The following is a 22,723-nucleotide window of genomic DNA, read 5'->3' on the forward strand; positions in this document are numbered from 1 at the left end:
GTGAAATGAGTCCTGTAGAGGTGTACCCACAAAAATAAGAAATAGGACAGTAATAGGTGCTTCAGGATTTATGCATCAATCCAGTCAGTGGAAATCAAAGTTCAAGTTTTTACTGAGACTGGAAGTAAGCATAAGCCTAGTGCTCTGAATCTCTTTTAATGAATTACCACTAACAAGGCCTGTGCAAGGCTGAAATATTTGCAAGAAAACCAACAAAACCAGGGGATTGTTTCTTAAAATTTGTAATCCTCTTGCTGAAAGTTTGGTATTTAGCGAACAAGCTGTATGTCTTATTAATTTTTCTCTTGCTTTCCACATGTTACTTTCAATCTCTGCTATACAAGCTTCTCTTTGTGATTGTGTGGGTATAGCTATGAGTTCTAATGGGAAACAAGTTTTTTTTGACAAGTAACAAGCATTTTTCATCTCCCATATGATATACAACACAGGTCCATACAACATGACCGGCATGTTATAGTAGTACTACCTGATAAGGTTTTGAGGGGAGGGTTGATTTGGAGGGACGGAGGGAAATTAAAGTTTCAGTTGTACAAATTGCCCATTCATGGAATCGCTGCCTGCAGCTATATCTCAGAGCACAGATGTTTCAAGTGAAAAGCAATAAAATTATAGTGAGCTCATTTCATATATTTGGACACCTTTAAGGTATGGATGGGGCATGCTAAACAAGGGCTTGCCATAGCTCAGCAATAGGCTAATACGAATACAGAAAAATGTATCTGATAACTATTGTTATAAGAATTTGCCAATGCTTTTAAAGTTCACTGGCATGACTGTATTCCCTTGACCTTTATCAGAAATACCTTCAAAGATTTTTCTGTTGCTAGTTGAAGTTGAAATGACACAAGACCTTTAAACTCCCTTTTCCTTGTTTCTGGATGCTGAGCTAATATTTAATATCCTGCAAACCCCCACCCCCACCTTGTTTCTCACTCCATTTCCATTCTATTATACATATTGTTGCTCTCTGTGGCTATTGGTATGCAAAGCAGAATTGCTCTCTGCACACTTCTCTTCTCTTTGATCACAGGGGAAACTGAGAGGTTTTGCACTTTATGAAAACTTCAAGGCTGTCAACAATTATCCATGTTTCCATTACATACTATAAGTATATTGTGAATTGTTGCAACTGGAAAGTGCAGCTCATGTTGTTAACCCATGCAGATATTAAAATCATCTATACAAGTGTTCCCAAAATAGGCACACATCTTCAAGATGCCAACTCTGAGGAACACTGATCTATATCAATAGCATTGAGTCGTATAGGCTAGACAATCTAGAATTTTTTTTTTATTTTTTTTTTTAATTTGATTTATATGCCGCCCTTCTCTGGAGACTCAGGGCGGCTTACAATGTGCTCAGCAATATTGTTCAAGGCTTTCAAGAATTGTTCAAGGCTTTCAAATTTAAGACTCTAAATGGTCCCAATAAAGGAGAATATTTGTAGTTCAGGATTGAAATGAGGGCTCCTTGGTACTCTGATTACAGACTCTAAATGGTTTTATCCCTTGCTATACAAATTACAAAGAGACTTGTATAGCAAGGGCTTTTAGAGTCTGAAGGTCCTTGGTGCTCTCTGAGCTTGGTTGTTTTCTTGTAGATGTTTCATTATCCAAGCAAAGCAACATCATCAGTGCATATCAGTAATGAAACATTTGCCAGAAAACAACCAACTCAGACAACACCAAGACTCTAAATGGTTTTGGCCCTTGCTATACAAACCTCTTTATAATTTGTTCCGAACATCTGTGATTAATATCATCTGTATGAAAGTTTCTATTGAAAATATTACCACTTTCAGAAGGACTACTTATCTTTGTAAAATAATAGAATATCTTACTTATCTTTTCAACTGGCTTTAAATTACACATCTTGTTTTGTTTGGAGGTTTAAGGTTGTTTTACTGGGCTTTCATATGTTTTTGTTTTAAGGTCTGACAAATTTGGTGGCTTTTTAGCAGGAAAATAGCAGAAAGAAAAAAATAATGATACCTTACTAACTGATTACAGTGATTGCCAAATTATATTGTAATTATGTACCAATTATATTTTAATTATATTGTAATTATACATAGTATCATGAAAAGACATTAAAATATCACTTAAAGGCCCTCCTTACCTGTCCTGGACATACATTTCTTTTGTAGAATATTCCTTTCTCCCAATGACGATTGTTCAAAATACACAATAAATCCTACCAATTATATGTTTATTCATCTTAGTATATAAGAAGGAATAAAATCAAATAAAAACTAGTCAATTTAGTGAAAAGTTTAAAATAAATATCCCATTGCTCTTATTCTTTTAACTATGTGAATTCTTCTTAAGTCCTTTTATGATGGCACTTATTTAGTTAGAAGAACATTGGCATCTCAGAAACCTTAATTTTACACACTCTATACTTCTATAGACTTATTTCAGTTAGACATTCATGAATAACAATATGTTATCAAATTCATGAAATTCAGTTGTCTACAGCAAATAAGCCAACATTCTGACTTTGAGTTGTTGATCATGGTTGATTGCCACATAATCCTATGTGGTTTAGACTTCTAAAGACAGGGATGCGGAATATGATACCCTTTGTGTGTTGTTGAAATTTTATTCCAGAATTCCTCGATGTTGGGGATTATAGCTACACATCAACCAGTGGGTCAAAGATTCCATATATGTATTAGTGACTACATATACACAAGTCAAACAGGACAGTGGTCTAGGCCGAAAGGATCATAGTGTCTATCACAAATTGAATAAATGCAGGTAAAATATTAAATAACTTAGGTATTTAGTTACTTTCCATACTATAATTAGCAATCTCTTTCATTCCCAGTAACATGAGATTCTCTAATTGATTACATATAGAAAGATAATGAACAATAATGAAAAGTTTATTTAAAAGGTGCAATATCTAAAAGAAACCTCCACTCTGTTTTAAATCTTTATTTTGAGGAACCTTTTTTCTAAAAGAGAAATCATTTTTACCTGTGTTTCAGAGATTCCCGCCACTGAAAGTACATCAGTCAAATCTTCAGCTATCTTAATTGTTGCCTGAACGACTCACTCATTTAGCAGGGAATTGTATTGAACTGACTCAGTTCCATAGCTGAAGGTAATGGCTTCAGGAGAAAATAGATCTCTATAATGCATTAATTACAATGCTACAAGCACTGTGAATTCTTTCACTGAAAGCACAATGGAAGTCAAAATGAGAAGTCACTAAACCTGATCAGCGATTTTCTGTCTTTCCCTTCCTTTGATTTATGAACATGTAACCTACCATATGTTATGTCGGGGAAAGAGAAATGGTGATGAAAAGCACTGTAATTTGTCAATGATCATTTCTTCTTTTCCCCTCCATGTAGAGTGTAAGAAATGTTAAAGGGGGCTGAATAATCTTGGTCTACATAACAAAGTGGGAACAGGCTTTAAGGAGTGGATGGCAGCCATTATCAGCAATGCAAAACTGAAGTAAAGAAGATGGAGAATAAAGATTCTTTATTTCAGTGATTGTGTTAACACAATGTATAACAATTTGGTACTATTATATCTAATGTTCCCTTTATTCTTTACTTTGCAATTCAATTCAATTTGGTGAAAGGCCAAATGCAAAGCCAAAAAAAAAATGCTATTATTTAATTGTTTGGAATACATGATCAGTAAGCAGTATAAACCAATCTGTTTACTCACAGATAAATTTTCTTAATGTAATTGGTTCTTATTCTATAGCCAAATTTTATGATTATAATCCAGCAAACCCATAGTATTCTCTTAAAGTAATCACAAAATGCAGTTCCGTAGCATAGAAATAAAATATGTCAGTATATTTTATTCAAATGCAAATTAATAACCTAAAAACAATATAATATAGAAAAACAGTATATATTGTAAATGAAACTCATGTCTAAATCTAATAAAAACATAACCATATTTAGGTTAAGTAAAAATAAATACTTTTCAGGACTAAATTATACTGTCAAACTCTTAAGCAAAACTCAGTGTCTCTACTTTTGGCTGTAATAAGATTTATAGAAAACATCCACATTTGTATACTGAAATATGAAGAATAATTTCAAGAAAAAAAATAGGCCAAACTCACTTTTCAATACAGCACCTTATTTCAACTCCTACTGAACTATGTTATTTTCTACAAATTGCTCACATACAGAATTCATTTATTATAAGCGCTCCTTGAATTTGAGTTGAGTTAACTTAAAATTTGAAGAGAAAATCATCCAGGTTAACATTTGGATAAATTATCCAAGAAAAGCTTGTTTTGAATATTTACTCTCTGTTACATAAACAGGAAAATCGAACCAATGAATAGTGTTTTTCTGGCAAAGTATTGAAACAAATTATGAATCTAGGAAGACCATAGTGACACTTAAAACTACAGTCAAAATCTGAGATATTACAATATGCAATATATAAAAAATGTATTTGACATATTTCTCTCCCTACATCAGATTATTTCTAATATTTTAATGTATACTACTAGTAGACTTAATCTTGAGGTGAGATGGTCTGCAAATAAATCAAATATATTTAAGATATTACTACAGAATATAACAAACTAGCTTCTATACTTTTCTGTAACTTTGGCACAATAATTGAACTAATCACAGTGCTAGATAAATTGGGTTTTCATTTTCCATTTCTGTGTAATTATTCCTAAAATAAAAGGCCAATGCTGACCTAGCAAATGAAGTCCAGCCCAATTCACTGAGAGAAGTGTTGCTACAAAGGAATTTCAAATATCTGCTTTCTCTACATAATTGTACAAACCTATGTGGTCAAATATTTCATATTATGGTGCCTGTCTTAATTTATTGAAAGAGGTTAGTTCTCAGCTTATGACCATTTATTCAGCAAATGTCAGATGTGAAAGAGCATGTTCATGTGTAAAGGTCCAGTTTAACTGATATATTGCTAAAAACCTGTGCATAGCAATCTTCTCAACTATAATAGAAGCACTGGTTATATTTAGATAAGGGTCAATGGCAATCAAGGGGGGGGGGGAGAGTTGGACTTTATTTGTGGCTAGATAATGATTCTAGGCTGATTTATCTTTTTAACGCCTCCCCCTGGCTATGCCGGTCCTTCTCCTACAGCAATTTAAAATTATTTTTAAAATTATAACAGTGCTGAATGAGAGGTCTTCAGAGTTCCAACAATGGGAAGCCGACAGGAAGTTGAAAGTTGTGATCAAGTTAGGTCCTCATTTAATGATCCAAATGGTCCTCATTTAATGGTGGCAACCAGGACTGGAAGAATTGCTGTTGCTAGGTGATGTAGTCATGGGACATCATATTTTATGACTGTGTTTCTTAGTGCTGGAGTTCCCAGTCCCAATTGCTGCTGTAACCTGAGGACTACCTATACTTGCATGGTAGAAGATCCTTGTAGTGTTGTCTAAGATATATATTCCTTGGCCAATTCAGCCATGTACTTTTTACAAATAGTTTTTGTAAAACAAAATAGTCTTTTAGAATATTGGCATGGACAATCTTACTAATAGGATAACAGACATTTATCAATTTGTTTTTAACCAGAATTTTTTATAGGCTAGCTCTTAAAACAACCATCAATATTCCACATCTGATAGACTCATGATGTCATAACAGACAACATGGTGAACATGAATATTAAGAATCACGATTATTTAAATTAAGCTGCAAATTTGAAAAAAAATACAATTTTACCTTTTCCGTCTTGTTTTTTTGATAGGTGAAATGCTCTGCTGGTGATTTAATATATTCTAACGGTTGCTTTATCATCCTTAGGGGATGCTTTCCCATTTCATTTCCTGTTACAAAACGTCAAATAAATGCTTATGATTTGCTCTACAATCAACAGGGAATATAGTTCTGAAACTTGCCTAGACTGCATAAAATCAATTTGGTCGTTATTTAAAGCCCCTAGGATAAAATTGCCTGTACATTTCCTATAAGCAAATATATGCATTATTAGCTGTAAAACTCTCATTTTCTTATTTCTTAATTGTGTGTTTAAGGAATATATCAAACTGAGGGGAAAGTAATATGCAAACAGCTTGCTGATCAGGAAGAATCAGCCAAAATATCAAACCTAAATTACTGCTGTGCCAGAATGCAGATGAGTCACTAGTTGAGTAATTTCAAATCAATTTTCAGACTTAAAATTTAGATGCATCAATTTTGCTTTATAAAATTGTGCATAATATAGTAGAGATCTCAGTGTAAAAAATCCCTTCATTTGGGCTTCAAAGCATTCCATGTTATATATTCAAAATGTGTGTTCTCTCTTTCTGAAAGCTAGTTTTGAATACTAGATATAATTGGGAAAAGAAAGGCTAAAGGAATATCTACTGAAACAGAATAAACCAAATTGAAATTAACAGCAAAAAAGTTTAGGTCCCATGATGCAGAGATGTTCAACATATCCCATCCTTTTGGAAGTCTTAAAAAACAAAGTTTATTTGAGAGCTTGATTTAAATCTCCACTTTCTATAACTGCACTGTTTTCAAAGTTTGATTATTCTACACTGCATACCATTCTGTATAGGTAGTTTTTAAAACGCCCTGTGTGGCCCAATGTTGACCTTATGGTAGGAGTACTACATTGATTAGAAATGAAAATAGTTTTTATTAGGGATATGTAATTTAGCATCGTTAAAAGTCCATGCTTTGCAAAGTTTGGGGGTGCATATCAAGCACTTCTCATTGAAACATCTCCAGCTTCTACATTATCAAGCAGTTACAGAAACCATATGCTCCATTTTTGGCTTTCCATTACTGTTTTATAATCCTAAATGTATCTACTGAAAAGGCCACCAACTCCACTGAGATTTATTGCCTTGCCTTTGAGTATAGAAATGCGAGTTTAGCTTCCTCAGAAACAAACAAACAAACAAAAAAAAAAAACCCTGAATAAAAATAGGTTAGTCTCTATTTTGGACTCTTTTTTTAATCTTTAAGCAGAGGTAATTATAGAAAATGCTATAAAATACTGATTTATACCTTAAAATCAATCTGGGGATGTGCTCAGTCGACAATGGTCAAATTCTTTTTTGCCCTGTCTTTGATTAATTACAATTTTGTTATTACCAGCGCTGTTGGGATTTTTGTTGTTTGGGACGTATAATGAGAGCATAGTGGTACTCAGTGAAATAACGAAGAGTTGTCCAGAATATTTTTTGTTTTCAGCAAGTATTTGAATACCTTAACTTAGTATATCCTTTGACATTACATCATGTATGTCTGCGGATAAAAGCAACAATAGCAGCCCATAGTGTTTCTGGTCCCTTTATAAAACAAGGTCATCTGATAGGACCCAGTCAGCATATGTTTCTGTCATGGTGCCCATCTTATGAAATCATATCTCCCAAGAGGTTTGAGCCACCCCAACATCCTCTGAATGGTTCTCTTTTTTTAAAAAAGTACAAAATATTGTTGTAAAATATCACAATATCTCTGCTGTAGCAGCACATTTTGGTTCATCCTTTGATTAGAAGACAGATTACACCTTTCGAACAAACATTCCTTGACATCTGGAACAATATCACATTTTCAATTTCTCAGTATGATTCTTTTAGCTACCCCTTCCCCCAATTAGCAGCCAAATCTCAAAATTATAGTGAATAGCTTTCAGCATAGAAAATCTGATGCCCATCATTTCAGATACATTCTTTGGAAATACTATTTCCCCCTAATAAAATGTTAAAAGCCTTCCTCTTGCAAGAAGAAAATATTCCCTTCCTTCCTTCCTTCCTCCCTCCCTCCCTCCTTTTTTTTTTTTTTTTTCCTTCAAGTCACCGTTGACTCCTGATCACCGCCTGGATTAGTTCCTGCAGGGTTTTGTGTTTTTTTGCACGATTTCAGAAATAGTTTACTCATGCCTCCTTCCTAGGGCTGAGAGAGAATGACTGGCCAAAGTCACCCAGCCAGATTTCATGCCTAAAACAGGATTAGAACTCACAGTCTTCTGGTTTCTAGTCTGATGCCTTAAGTACTAGACTGGCTCTCAAGAAGAATCTATGACATATTCAGTGAAGAAGATGAAGTTTTAAGTTCATTATCTCTGATATATTACTTAGAAATATAACATCTTTATGTCTATTTATTATTAAATAAAAATACATTTAATAATATTTCATATCCCTTTCATATTCCAATTTAGTATCCACAACCCAAGCATGTAAAAGGATCAAATATAATATACTTACCTATAGGCTCCATAATAAAAAAACCTCTTTCAAAAACAAGGAATATTTAAATTACAAATAAGTATATACATTATATATGAATACAGAAAATTGCAATGAGATTAATACTACCAGGGATTATAAAAACTATAACTGAACACAAGTAATATACAACTAACATACTTCCCACCAAATAGAATTAAACCAATGACAATAAACAAGACATAAATTGACTTCCATAGAGAGCTAATTTACCATCTCAAGTCCCCCCTTCTCCTCCTTCCATCCCTCTGTTGTTGAAGAAACAGGAAACAAAATCAATGTTAACACTGGAACATTTGTACCTAGTCTCTACAGATAGCACTACTAGCAAGACAGAAACAAAATAAAGAATTATTCCCACAACAACATAAGCCTTCCAAAATGGCAACAATCAGTCATTGCACTCATGCTTGAGCTGATCAGAGATTGACTGACAAAAAATAGCAGGAAATTAAAAAAAAAAAAAACTTAGTAGATTTCTTTTTAGCCAAAACCTTAGCCAAAGAAAATTCCTTCATCAAAAAAATCCATGTCTCAGGAATATCACTGAATATTTGGAATTTATATTCCTCATATCTAAATGAAGGATCCTCACTCAAAACCATAACATGAGTAGCAGCCCTGAGAAATTTGACAATAATGTAAGGAGCGCTCTGCGGGATCCTCAAATGTAATTTAACCCAATAAGCATCCTAATGTATATTTCTACATCCACTCCTGGAGGCAATGAAAGTGTCTCTTGCAAGTATTTTTTCCAGCAAATCAGACAAAGTTTCTGTAGTTTGTATATTTGTAGGAAGATGCCTTAACTTTAGGTTTCTGGGTGGGCTAGCTCTCCTTGTAGTTTAAACAAAACTTTATCATAGAGATCTATGTTCTTTTCTTGCTTTTCCATTGTAAATTCAGTTGTCTTCTGTCTAGGTTCATGAGAACAAGTTACTGTGTTCACATTTTCCACTCCTCTTTCAACTTATCAATTTATGTTTTCATAGTTTTCATTTCTTCTCATATGTTCACATTGCCATCCAGAGTAATAATATTTTTTTAATCCGGTAAGCCAATGTTTTTACAGATGTTAGTCATCTCATAAAATAATGTGCCATGATTAGCCTCCATAAGAATACATATTGATTACATTTTATCCAACACCTGGGGGTTGATTCATCCTGGAAAAGATTCTCTCTCCCAGATCAAATTAAGCCTGAAAATACAGAAGACATTTCTGCTTTAGAAAACTCAGCAACAATTTAATTTCACCATCAAGACTAATTATTCTATAGGAGAGAGGCTGGGAAATCTCTCCTTTGTTGTTGTTGTTTTTTTCACCTTTATTTTACAAGGCACAGTTAACTCTTCTTAAAAAGTATAAATGTATGCTTAGCAAAGTTAAAAACGCAAAATAGATATGTAAAAAAGGCTAATCAAACTTTGTTCCAACTAAAGTATTCTAAAGGAACAGAACAGAATAGAATAACAGAGTTGGAAAGGACCTTGGAGGTCTTCTAGTTCAATCCCCTGCTCAGGCAGGAAACCCTACACCATTTCAGACAAATGGCTGTCCAACATCTTCTTAAAAACTTCCAGTGTTGGAACATCCATAACTTCTGGAGGCAAATCGTGATTTATCGTTATAAATCATTAATTGTTCTAATTGTCAGGAAATTTATCCTTAGTTCTAGGTTGCTTCTCTCCTTGATTGGTGTATGCAATTCATATATCATCTTGTTCCATTTTATGAATTTCAAAGGAAATCCAGACCTACAGTATTTAATATAGCAAACACGTACTGCTTATATATTTTGTCAAAAACTTTTTCAGCATCTAAGGATAAGATTACAAATTGGTCTTAACTTTTATTCAGGTCTATTAAATCTACACCTAAACTAAGCTAAGCTAACCTAATATTGTCTGCTGCTTGTCAAGTTTTTATAAACCCAGCTTGATCATTTTTAATAACAAATGATAGCACTTGCTGTAATCATTTTGCTAGCACTCCTGTTAAGTTTTTTATATCAATGTTAATCAGTGAGATTGAACACTGGGCATGATCTTTACCTGGTTTTGGCATAACTATAATACAAGCTTGATTAAATACTTCTGATAAATATTCCCTTATCAAGTATCTCATCATATAATTGACAAAGTTTTGGCGCCAATAATTAGGAATGCCTTTAGAAGTAGACTTTATATGATGAATGTAATGAAGTATGGGATACGGTAGGTTTAAAAAAGCATGATAGTTGAATACAGGTAGTACTCAACCTATGACTGGTCATTTAATGACCATTGAAAGGGTCATTTTTATGGCCTATAAAGTATTTCTGGCAATCATAAAATGTCTCTGAATAGTGGTCTCACATGACCACTATTCAGATGCTTACCTACCAACTCATGTTTTTTTAAAAAAATACTTTATTAGTTTTAAAAATAAAACAATGGACATTGCTCAATGTCTCTGGTTTCTAACATTTGCGTCAAATTCAAGTTAATAAGTAATACATTCCTTAATCTATATACAAATTTACATATCTCCTATTTCATTATATATCAAGTATACAGTATTTTCCTTCCTAAACAGCTATACATATATTTAATAAACTTATATTACATTCACAAATTCAATATACCTTGATATATTGATATACATTGATATATACATTTCCAGACATTCATTATCCCTTGTTTTTGGCATTCTTTCTCTTATCTAACCAATTATAAAATTTATTCCAGACTTCATAGCATGTTGATTCACTTTTGTCTTTGAGATCTAAAGTAAGTCTGTCCATCTCTGCACAGCTGTAAATTTTGTGTATTACTTCTTCTTCTGAGGATATTTCTTTGCACTTCCATTTTTGAGCAAATGCTAATCTTGCCGCAGTAAGTATATGCAATATTAAATAGGTTACATTTTTGTCATATTTGCCATCTGTCATGCCCAGTAAGAAAAATTGACTTCTATTTTGAACATTAACATCTCTTCTAACCAGCTCCTTATTTGCTGCCAAAAACTTTTTGCTTCATGAGCAAAAACAACACCAACTCATGTTTATGACATGCCAAACATCCTGTGATCATGTGAGCCTCCCTGCAATCTTTTTTGCTGGCTTCCAGAGAAAGTTAGTGGGAAAGCTGACAGGGAAGCTTGCAGGTGGATGGCATGGAGTGGAGCTGAAATCCCTTGTGGGACTGCAGGAAGGGAGCTGAAATCTGAAGATTTCAACTCAATTCCTGCAGCCTGCAGGAATTCAAAGTAATTCAAAGGAGCTGAAATCCTTTCCTGGGCTGTGGGAACTTTTGAGAGTGAAAGGGCTGCCTGCTGGGAGAATTTCAGCTCCTCATCCCTTCTAAGGCTTTAGATACAATTCCAAAAGTAATGTATATGTGAGTGAAGACACTAAACTTCTTTTAAAAATACCAGTGTGCTTGTGAGCCAAGAGGCAGTGCTATCAAGACCTCTTAAAAGAGACTGGCAACACTATTTTGGGTTTCCTTAACTGGGTGCTGTTAAGTGGAATGCAGCTTATCTTTTTAACCGCAGTTTTTTCCCATTAAAAAAAATCACTTAGTTTTCTTAGATTTTAAATATGCTAAGAGGGAAGCATACAATGTAAACTAAAATTGTGTGTGAATCTTGATTATTCATAAACATGTGAAGGGCATTATGTGATGGGAAGATTATGAACAAAGGTATGATACTTGGATGTCGAGATCCCCTCAACACCCCGACTTGTAGTGGCGACTGTGGATCCTGACGCTATAAAGGATACCTGGCTTCAACAGTGAGGGGCTTGTGGGGGTTGGTTTGGGTGTCACATTCACACCGGTGGTGGGGGTGATAGGTATAGTGATAGGCGGTCGGTCACGCTGCGGCTGGGAGAGGCATTGTGTTCCTGACACCCTTCCGCCTGACGCCGGGAATAAGGAGGTTGCTGACTCACACATGGGCAGTAGCTGCGATACCCGGAAGGGCATGTTGACAAACTGTAATTGCCGGCGCGCTTATTTAAACAGCATTGGGAGGCAGCCGCTCCCAACACCGACTTTGTGTATCCTCGCATTGAATGTCAGCTTTGTCGCTGGCCGTGCTGGAGATTGATTGGATTAAACAAGTACAGCATCCGAGACCTGACTGTAGCGTCCTTCTTTCCGACATACTCAGACATGCAGCGCAATTCCTGATATTGGATTCCCAAGCTAGGTTTAATTTTGCCTTGAAAGGTTTTTTTAATTTGGTCTATGCCTCCAGGAAGAATGGATATTTTAGATTTGTCTTTACTCAGTTATCCTGAAACTTTAAATTGGTCCTTGTGTAGTCTATTTTGATACACACTGATAATGAAGCAGATATACATCTCTATTTCGGTCATTCACACACTAGTCAAACAGACATTTATTAATGCATTTGAAGTTTTATTTGAATCGTTCTCTAGAAAGTTTCCATTGCCATACATAATTGATGAACATTTGCTTTTGTGTGGCAGCTCAAGAATATTTCATTTGTAAGAGGGAACAAAGCTACCTTGCATTCTTTAGCTATGCAATCAATAATTTCTTCAATTGTTGTTTAATGGAAAAGAGGCTATTTGAGCAATGGTTTGTGTTTAAGTTTGAATAATGATGTGATATGATACAATGACTATTTGCATTTAAGCAATCCCCTAGAACAGGGGTGGGCAAATGTGGCTCTTTTACAACCTGTGGACTTCAACTCCCAGAATTCCTGAGACAGTCAAGTTGGCTGGGAGTTGAAGTCCACGGGTTGTAAAAGAGCCACATTTCCCAGCCCTGCCCTAGAAGACATGGGGACTTCAAGTCCCAGAATTCCCCACTCAGCCAGTTAGGTTTTCTTTCATCTATTTTATGACTGAATGAAAACTGCATACTGAGTAAATTACCAGCATTGGTTCCACTCTTGGTTTTTTCCTGATTTCAGGAAAAATTATATATATATATATATTTTTATTGAAAAAGTATTTCAAATACAGATTTCCCCCCCCTTTTTCCCCCCTCCTCCCTAACCTCCCTCCCCTCCCCTCCCCCTGTGGCTTCTCCAGAATAAAACCCAAATTAATAACAGATTATATAATACTTTACCATCCTTTTTGCTCCATTCCCCATATGCTGACCCTTTCTTTCTAACAATATTATTATATCCCCCTTATACTATACATTTCAAAGCAACATTCAGCTATAAAATTATATAACAAATCCTAATTTAGCAATTTCAGCTCATAATCTATCCATTTCCTCCTCCCCCATGCATATATCTCTTAATTCAAATCTTTTACGTATATTAATATAGCATAACATCCCTTTTCCTAAACTAAACAATCAGTAAGCTAACCTATCTCCACCCTTCTAACAATGTTATTATATCCCCCTTATACTATACATTTCAAAGCAACATTCAGCTATAAAATTATATAATAAATCCTAATTTAGCAATTTCAACTCATAATCTATCCATTTCCTCCTCCCCCATGCATATATCTCTTAATTCAAATCTTTTACATATATTAATATAACATAACATCCCTTTACCTAAACTAAACAATCAGTAAACTAACCTATCTCCACCCACTTTCCTACAGGTCTACCATACATAATATTTTCGATATCTTTGTTCTTCTGCCCACACCACTGAAAAATTATTTCCATATATAAATAAAATTCTCAAATGACTTTAAGTTTGTAATCCATATGATATCTTCTGTAATGTCTTTCAACTGGATTGTTAATTCCATCACCCATATTAGGGTAACATCAAATTCTAGTTCCAACAGTATGTTCAGTATCTTCAATTACCATTTGCCCCCATCAATAGTAAATGTTTTTCGTATATAAAAAAACCACCCGAGTGACTTTATATTTATATTCCATATAGTGTCTTCTGTAATGTCTTTCATCTAGATTATTCATTCCAACCACCGTGTTAGGGTAACAACCAGATCTTCTGCATGCCCCAATCCCATAATTCTCTTGCCTTGTAGCTCAGCATAAACGTAATCCATTTGTCAAAGAGTCCAAAATAGAAAGTTCCGATCCACTCAATTTAAGGCCATCTTCCACATCCCAAAAGTACAGCACTGCAGAGATCTGTCACTCTCCTCAAGATAATATAAACCAATACTTTGCCTCAACTATATTTTCATGTATTCAATCGTCTCTTAAGTAACTGGCATTACACTGTTGTATAGTCAGTCAATTGTTAATTTTTTTTATTTTTGTGGGACCTGCTTCTTCTTTTCTTAACTTTTTGTGGCTTAGATCTCCATCCTGGTTTTCTTTCTATGAGTTGTATATCAACTGTTTGATTTCCATGCTGGTCTGTACCTTGATAAGTCATCACATTATCCAAAGCCGCCTCTCTTGTATTTATAGGTAATCCAACTATAACCTCTGAAGGAGAATCCAGAAGCGGCTCATCCACAAAGGCCTCTGTAGCTTGTTGTTTTTCCGTTACCTCCACCACCATCTGCTTAGCCTGAATTTCAATCTCTTGTTAATTTTGCTTTTCTTTATTCCCCTCGTGTATTATACATGGAGATGTTGAACCCATTTTAAAAACCTTATAGTAAAATTCTTCCGCTTTTTCAACAGTATTTAGTTGATATCTTTCTCCTTGATATCTCAATATTATACCAACTGGAACATCCCACCTAAATGGAATGTTTTGTTTCTTTAGCTCAGTCACCAAAAATCCAAAATCCTTTCTATCTTTTAACATCTTAGGCGGTAGCTCTTTAAATATCCAAATCTTCCTTCCATGCATTTCAAGAATGGAGTTAAAAGACTTTTGCACAATATCATTTCTTATTTCTTTATCAGAAAAGTAGATCACCACATCTCTAGGCAGCTGCCTTTGCTTTGCCACCCAAGAATTAACTCTGTAGGCCTTATCAATCTTGCAGGATACCTCTTCAGGACTAAGCTTTAAAATCCCAGCCAGAACTTCAGCAGACATCTTTCTCAAATCTTCTCTTTTATCTTCCTGTATTCCCCTAATTCTGACCGCAAATTCCATAAATCTGAATTGCATCATTATGACTTCATTTTCAATCCTTTGTTTTATGTTATCTGCATTATAAGGCTTATAGTTAGCTTCCTTTATTTTTAATTCTACTTCTGAGCTATTTTCTTGAATCATTGTTAAATCATTTTCAATTCTTTGTATTTTATTATCCAAATTATGAATCTTATAATCAACTTCCTTCATATTAGACTCTATTTCTGAATTAAACTTTTCATCCATCTTTATCATTGCGTCTAAGAAACTTATTATATGTTGCTTAAATTTATCATACTTTTGTTGAACTAACTCTTTAATTTCCTGTCTAAATTTTTCAAGGTTCTGGTTCACAATCTCATCATGTCTTGCCATCTCTTCCATTACAAATTGCGTTAGATCTTTAAAGCCATTCCTCTGCATCTGCAAGCTCAAAACTTGTTCATGTGGTTTATAAATGGAGGAGCCCCCCCCAACAGCTTGGTTATCTGGCTTTGTGAATTTTAACGCCATCCTGCCACACAAGCAGATTTTTTTTTCTTTTCTTTTTTCCCCCCTTTAAGGAAAAAAACTTCTCTCCAAGCAATATCAATATCAAGTCTCAAAGAAGGAAGAAGCATGAAATAAGAATTTTTCTCTTCACTTCTAGCCAGCGCTGTTATCTCAGTTACTTTGTAGCATACTAAACTAGTCAAGCGGAATGACTTTCGCTTTCAGCTCTTCTCAAGCCTCAGCCAGTCGCCATTTTAAACTTTCTTTTTTCCCCCCTTCCACTCTTCTTTGCTTTTAAAGTCAGTTTTAGGATTATTAGAGGTACTTGCAATTTAGGGTCCCAGGTCCGGATTTCATCCTACTTGTTCAAAGAGTCTGTTAGTTTTCGTTGATTGGTCTGGTCCCATCGCCTGGCTCTGCACAGCGCAGAGTTCTCCCAAAGCCCGGAGCAACGGCGAGGAAAATTGGGAGCCTCATCCTGCTTCCTCCCCAGAGGTAAAAAAGAACTCTGGGGAGTTCGCAGAGGGCTCTACCTGCCCTCGCCGGCTCTGTCTCACGTTTCCTTATGGAAACGGAGTTTTTCGAGCCGCCTTTCAGGTGTAAAGGCGGCTCTTTATGGGCGACGAGGCTGGCGGTCTCAAAGGACCGTCTGGCGGCGACGGAAGCCAAACCGGAAGCCCAAAATTATATATTATTCATCATTTGTGCTTGCATCCATGTGCATATGGATACATGAGCTTAAAAGGATTTTCACAGCCCTCTTTCTGGCTCGTGCAGTATATAGGTCAGTGGTGACATTCAATTTTTTCCCTACCGGTTCTGTGGCTGTGACTTGGGGGGGGGTTCCTGTGACTGAATGGGTGTGGCCAACTTGATGTCACTCATGGCCACACCCACTCAGTCACATTAACCCTCCCCACCAAGCCACGCCCACAGAACCCAGTAAGAAAAAATGTCCATATGAGCACGAGAAGGGCTCATGGTGAATGCTATGGCAGAGAGAAGCCGAACTTCTCTCCCACCATTCACAGTAGAGCTGCTGCTCCTTTTATGGTCCCCCCTGACCCCCTCCCTCCTGGGGTAGAAGTACCTTAAAGGGACAGGCTGCAGCAGCTCTGTTGTGAATGGAGAGAGAAAATTTTGGATTCTCTCTGCTGCAGCATTTAACATTGAATTATGTGACAGAGAGAAGCCGAACTTCTCTCCCTCCATTCACAGCAGAGCTGCTGCAGCCTGTACCTTTAAGGTAGTCCCCAGGAGGGAGGGGGCTGGGGGGGGGCATAAATGGAGCAGCAGCTCCACTGTGAATGGAGGGAGAAAAGTCTCACCCTATAAGGTGGGGGTGGGTGGGCGGCTCGAGTGGCCGGAAGGGGTGAGCAAGTGGTTGGAAAGGGCAAGCAGGTGACCAGGTGAGCGTGGGCGGGGCCAACCAGGGGTGGTTTTTACCAGTTTGGTGAACTGATTCAAATAGTCCCTATCGGTTCACCCGAGACGGTCCAAGTTGGTCAAATTTCACCCCTGATACAGGTCCTCAATGGAAGGCAGGCTGGTAGCAATTGTTTTTTCTGAAGTTCTAACTGTCCATTGAAGTCTATATCTGTCTTATTTGGTTGCAGTGCCAAACCAGACAGTTATAGAGGTGCAAATGACAGATTCAATAATTACTATGTAGAACTGTATCAACAGTTCCTTGGGCAGTTTGAGCTTTCTGAGTTGGTGCAGGAAGAACATTCTTTATTGTGTTTTTTTGATGACATTTTTGATGCTAGGTGTCCATTTTAAGTCTTGAGATATTATAGAACCTAGAAACTTGAAGATATCTTCCGTTGATACTGTGTTGTCTAATATTGTAAGAGGTGGTAGAATAGAAGGGCTTCTCCAAAAATCTACTATAATTTCTACAGTTTTGTAGAAATATGGTGTGGCCAGTTCAAGATTGTTCTGGTCACACCAACAATCTTTGTTTTATTTAATGTCTTGATATGATTTATGTTGATTGCTTATTTAGTATTCTGTGACTATCACTGAGTGTTCTGTCTTATGATTTATGGTGAATGTATTTTATGATTATAATCATGATTTATCATTTGTTGCTTGCATGTACACTGAGAGCATATGCACAAATTCCTTGTGTGTCCAATCACACTTGGCCAATAAAGAAGTCTCTAAAGAAAGAATTATATTTGGCTCCTTGTGGACAAGGTCTCTGAAGCTGAAGCTCAAATACTTTGGCTACCTAATGAGAAGAGAGGACTCATTGGAAAAGACCTTGATTTTCGAAAAGATGGAAGGCAAAAGGAGAAGGGGATGGCAGAGGATGAGATGGTTAGATAGCATCCTTGATGCAATGAACATGAAGTTGGGAAAACTCAGGGAAAATGGAGAATGGGGTGGGGGAGGCTGGCATACTATAATCCAGGGAGTAATGAAGAATCAAACACAATTTTGTGACTGAACAACAACAAGGACAGGGTTTATGGTAATGAATAAGACATTGTCCTGCCTAATGAACAGGTTCTTTTGGGCCTGCAACCTCAAATGAAGTATATATTGCTGAGTCCCAATTAGTTGCAAAAAAAGTCCTTCGGAAGAAGTCCTTCAGGATAATCACCAACCTTTATCTTCTTTGACACATTGCCAAAGGCCTTACTTGGCAAAGCCTCACACAGTTCAGAAACAAACAAGAGATGCTGACTGGAAACAGAATTAGCAACGTTGCTTTCCTGCAAAAGGCCCAAGTGCATTTGTTTCTCTTTTAAGCCTTATGGGAGGGGCCAATCATCTCCTGGCCTTACTCCCAGTCATCCCTTTTGCTTTAGCTGCTCTTTGTTGTGGCTCCGTTGCCTGAGCCTGGGCTATCGACAGATGCAGACTCTGAGAGTGAGGGGGAGGAGTTGGCAAGGCCTCCCTCTTCAGGACCCTCCTCTCTGGCAATGCCTCCAGAGGACACCGAAGGCCAAACGATATGCTCAGAGCCAAGCACGTCCCCGCAGCCACAGGTGGACAGCGACGAGGAAAATAAGTGCTGGCTGGACCCTCGCCAGAGGCACAGGGAGAAGCGTGCGCAGCAGAGGGGAAGGCGTGCCAGAGATTAGCTGAGTCACTGGACCACACCCCACAGGCTATAAAAGGGAGTATGGTGGCCATTCGGACTCTGTGACGGACAAAGCTAATCTCTGGCAAGGCACTTGGCACCTTCGGACACAACACCTATTTGCTGTGGATTTAATTACAACCTGGACTATTCAAACTGTGTGTATTTTTGTCTGTGTTATCGGAGTAAAAGTTTTTGGCAGGCAGCCACGGAGTTGCTGCCAAGTTCCTTATCACTGACGTTGAATGTTTGAAGAGTTTATTTAACCCTCAGCTGGCTGGTTGGGTGTGTGTGTGGTACGGGGACAGAACACTCTTGCCTTCTGGCAGCTCTGCGCATGTGTGCACTAGGAACAGGCTCCTCCTGTTCCTCTGCCTTTCCGCTGCCTGACTCTGGGGGCTCTGGAGTCTGTGCATCACACCCAGATGGCCCTGGCCCCATCTCTGCCTCTGACGCAGAGCCCTCATCCAGGCCTTACCCTGGCTCCAGGATTGGCCCATGTTCCTCCGCAGCGTCCTCACTGTCTGACTCCGCTGCCAGCTCCGCAGGCTGCTGGCAGACCACAACACCTTCCTGTCTTGGGTCCTACATAAAGCTGGCTGTTTCCCTCCTTCCCATCTTGGTTGTTGAATGAAAATATAATCTCTCTAGGATCTCATTTCCCTTTTTCCAAAGAAGCCCCTCATGGACTTTAATTTTCCCACTCTGACCAACTGAAGTGAGAAAAGCTGGAAGAAGCATTTTAGAGATTTATATGACTCTGATATCTTGAAACAATAACAAAAGTCTAAAGCATGGGTGTCAAACTCGCCACGTCATGTTATCGTCACATGACGTTTTGCAATGTTTTTCCTCTTTGTGAAGTTGGGGTGGGTGTGGCCTGCGCGTGACGCATCCGGCTTGCAGGCCACCAGTTTGACACCCCTGGTCTAAAGAGTCTAAAAAAGAATTGAAAAATAGAAAGTCATAAATATATGTGGTGAGAATGTTGAAAAACAGTAAGATTGCAGATATAAATGGTCTAATTGGAAAAAATGTTAAAATATGGATATGGTTACACCCATATTTACCCAGAGTTACACAGTAGCTCTGTTTCTTATTTAATGTTTTTGTGAAGCTCCATGTGTGCTTGTAATTTGGAAGAATGCATTATTGTCTCCCTATACAAAAGGAAATTTAGAAAGTGAAAGGCAAAATAATTAGTTTGTAAAATGTGAGTGTGAAGATGTCAGGTGGAATTTTGATTGAAAGAATACCAAAAGATATAGTGTTCAAGATTTAGGAAGTAGATTGGGTCTTTTGCTAAGTAAACTGGATCTTTATTCTGCAGGACTTTGAAAAATGTGTGAACGTGAGGAATTTTATTGCATTCATGCTTGTAGATTTAGAGGAAATATGATAAAATATATAGGTGTGAGTTATGGCATATTTCTCATGAGTATGGAGTTGAAGGTCGTCAATCAATCCAATCTGAGGGATTTATGATGGAAGCTGTGTGTTAAGGAGGGCTTTTTCCCAGCTTCAGGTTTTTTTTTTTGTTTTTTTTTTTGCTTTTCATGATTTTTCTGGAACAGAAAGTGCTAGCAACAATGACTCATGATCTTGCCATGTCATGGATTAACTACTATAAAGCACTCTTAAGTAGGACTTTTCTTAACAACCTTCCAGAAACAGTACCTCTAATGAAGGATATGGCTATCCATGTGCTAGTCAGAACTGCCTGTTATTGCCACAAAGCTCTAATATTGTGGTAATTGCATTGACTGCCAGCTGTTTTTTGGATACATATCAAGGTGTAGCTTGGAGGCAAGTTATTTAAAGATTGCTTATTCCAGATAAAATGTGCCCATCTAAGCCATGTCTGTAGAAAGTGCCTGCTGAAAGTCCTTGGAAGTAATGGATGGGGCCATTTCACGTGGTATGTGAACATGGATAGGATATTGGACTGTTAATTTATTTTGTTTTAGATGTGACCATTTTATATAATGTTGTATATATACACAGGTATATCGTTGTATATATACACAGGTGAATGCAACAGATTAAATTATGTTTCAGTGAATCAGAATTGATTTGTATTATATAAGAAAATTTTGTATCCAAGTAATTAGTAAAAAGTGTAAAGCTGAACAGTGATTGGATGTTTCAGCAAAATAGTGATCTGAAACATTCATTCAGATCAACCAGAAAAGAAAGATAAATGTTTTGTAATGGCATTTGTAGTCCCCAGATTTGAATATGATTGAACATATGCAATGCATACAATGAGACCTACAAATATTTCTGAACTAAAAGAATTCTGAGAGGAAGAGTGGTGGAAAAAGTCCAAAAGCAAGAATAGAAATAGTGAAATAACTAAATAAATAGAATGAAAATTAACTATAAAAATGTTTGGGAGCTATTTTTTTTAATATTACCACAATGTCCAAACTTTTTCACCTACCAAACTCATTGTTCTTATTTTGAATTTATAAATAACTTGATATTCAGAATAGCAGAGAATTGTTTAACTTTTTACCATATAAAGATTGTGGCAACATTTGGTTATTTAAGTAGTCACTCTATGTTGGAAATGCTGGCTTAATGTTTGTTGAAGAAAATAGTAGAAGACTGATGAGAAAAGGGAATGAGAAAAGGAAATAATAGAAAATTGATGAGAAGAGGGAATGAGATGTAACACCCAGAACAGGAGGATTTTTCTGTATTTTTATGTTTCAGTATTTTATGGCATGCTTTATTTACTAGTAGCAGCCTTATTCGCTGAGTGCTAATGCTTATTTAGTCAGATGGGCACCATCCATATATGGTGCTTAATATGTTGGAATAGCTATCAGGAAGATTCAGTTTCAATTCCAGCCTCAGCCATGAAATGAACTAAGAGACTTCGCAATTACAAATGAGTGACCCGGCCTACCTCATATAATTGATGTGAGGAGAGATGTCCTAGTTGTAGGACAGAATCTGGTCCCACCTTTGGCTCTTAGAGGAAAGGTGGTACGTAAATGTCTTGAATGAATTCTGAACAGAGCCATTATTTGTGGGGGGGGTTGCAACATTTTTATTAAAATATATAGGGACTAGAATGGGATTTGCACTGTATGATACTCTTGGATTTCTTTCAGAGAAGCTTTTTGTGCTTCAGAAATGACAGGGTTCTCATCATGACAGAGAAGTGATTATGGTTGTTTCACCCTGCAGCCTTGACCTGGCATTTCCAATGCCAGAAGAGTTTTCTGCTTTTTAGAATCAGAACTGTTGAAAAAAAAGGTTGCCTTGGTTTTGTGGCGTGCCCAGTTGCAGTGATTTTATGGAATTAGGGATTAAACCACCTCCACTGCTCTAGTTTGTACTGATTAATTTAGTTTTATACTTTTGAAGGTTTCTTTGTTGTTGCTTTAATGAAAAAAGCTTATATATCTGTTCTGCTATTATTCTGAACAAAATATTGTGGATATAGCAAGAAAAATGTGTGCTGCTTTCATTGGTTTTGCAAGAACTAAAAAAATAAAAAAATGAAAATGAAAATATGACTGCCCTAACCATTAGTGCTATGATGTCTGAATGATAAAAGGAGATCAGTTTTTATTATTGTAGATGTAAATCTGTTAATATTAAACTAAGCTTTCTGATTTAGAGAGGGAAGACAATGCCCTTGACTCATGGTTTCCTAGCACTAAAGTTTGGAAGGCTTCAATAAAAGAAAATTGATATATCAAATATCCACTGCAGTATTCTTACTAAAGGCCGTTTTCAGTATCTGTCAAGAAGACATTACAGAGATCTGTCTGGCTCTCCTAAATTGAACTATATTGTGCATGTGATTTCATAAAGTTAACAGAATTTGTGTTATTTCAGAACAGCAACACATATTTGGAGGGTGAAAAATCCAA

The 22,723-nt window shown here is 36.6% G+C and overlaps 1 protein-coding gene across 1 annotated transcript in view; it reads left to right on the forward strand.

Annotated features, from left to right (window-relative positions):
• The window catches only part of NCKAP5 (NCK associated protein 5), a 674,947-nt gene that overhangs the window by 476,210 nt on the left and 176,014 nt on the right, over positions 1–22,723 (forward strand). The gene's annotated exons all lie outside the window — the stretch shown is intronic.

This window comes from Pituophis catenifer, unplaced genomic scaffold, assembly GCF_029215685.1.
Source record: "Pituophis catenifer annectens isolate HBS135680 unplaced genomic scaffold, rPitCat1.0.hap2 SCAF_1, whole genome shotgun sequence".
In the NCBI taxonomy this organism is placed as follows: domain Eukaryota; kingdom Metazoa; phylum Chordata; class Lepidosauria; order Squamata; family Colubridae; genus Pituophis; species Pituophis catenifer.